At 40.9% G+C, this 678-nt stretch overlaps 1 protein-coding gene across 1 annotated transcript in view; it reads right to left on the bottom strand.

Annotated features, from left to right (window-relative positions):
* OFD1 (oral-facial-digital syndrome 1) overlaps window positions 1-678 on the bottom strand; it is a 41,784-nt gene that overhangs the window by 4,632 nt on the left and 36,474 nt on the right. The window lies entirely within an intron of this gene.

The raw sequence follows: 678 nt of genomic DNA, 5'->3' as shown, positions 1-678 counted from the left end.
AAAAGAGTGAGACTCTGTCTCAAAAAAAAAAAAAAAAAAAATGAAGGAAGGGATTAATTTGCCTAAAGTTGTCCTGTGCTTTAGACCCAAATTAACCAGGAGTCCAAGGAACATTCATATGGAAGATTAATTTAAGCAACATTTAGCAGGAGTGTTAAGTGGCCAGAGTAATCAATCTGTCCGGGACCAAAATCAGGACACAGAAGGCAAGAAGAGAATTAGAGGAAGGAGAAAGGCCATGTGTGCTCCTGGAAGCAACAGTGGACTGGCTGCCACCTCCTCCCTTAGGATTTTCTAGTCCCAGCTAGCTGACACTGGGATTTGCTTCTTTAAACCCCATTTCCAAAAAGCAAAATTCTGCAGCAAACCACAGTATAGTCTACCTCCTTTATAGGCTTATTTTAAGGATCATATAAGAACACATGAATAGTGGTTTCAAAAACTATACTATGAAACTCATAAAGTGTACGTTCTATGTAGCCCTTCTCACTTCGTAGAAGACAAGGAGAGGACAGGGATGCCTTTTAAGTCATTTGTCACTCCTCTGACTTCAGACACTACTGACTCCCCTCTCTGAGCTCAATGTACTTCCGGTGTACGATGGAGAAACTAGTACAGAGAGTTGAGTCATACGCATGACCCTTTCTTTTTTTTTTTTTGAGACAGAGTCTCACTCTG

The sequence above is a fragment of the Propithecus coquereli genome, unplaced genomic scaffold (genome assembly GCF_000956105.1).
Source record: "Propithecus coquereli isolate 6110/MARCELLA unplaced genomic scaffold, Pcoq_1.0 Scaffold303, whole genome shotgun sequence".
Taxonomy (NCBI): Eukaryota; Metazoa; Chordata; class Mammalia; order Primates; family Indriidae; genus Propithecus; species Propithecus coquereli.
The sequence above is the reverse complement of the archived record's forward strand: the minus strand, read 5'-3'. Positions and strand labels throughout refer to the sequence as shown.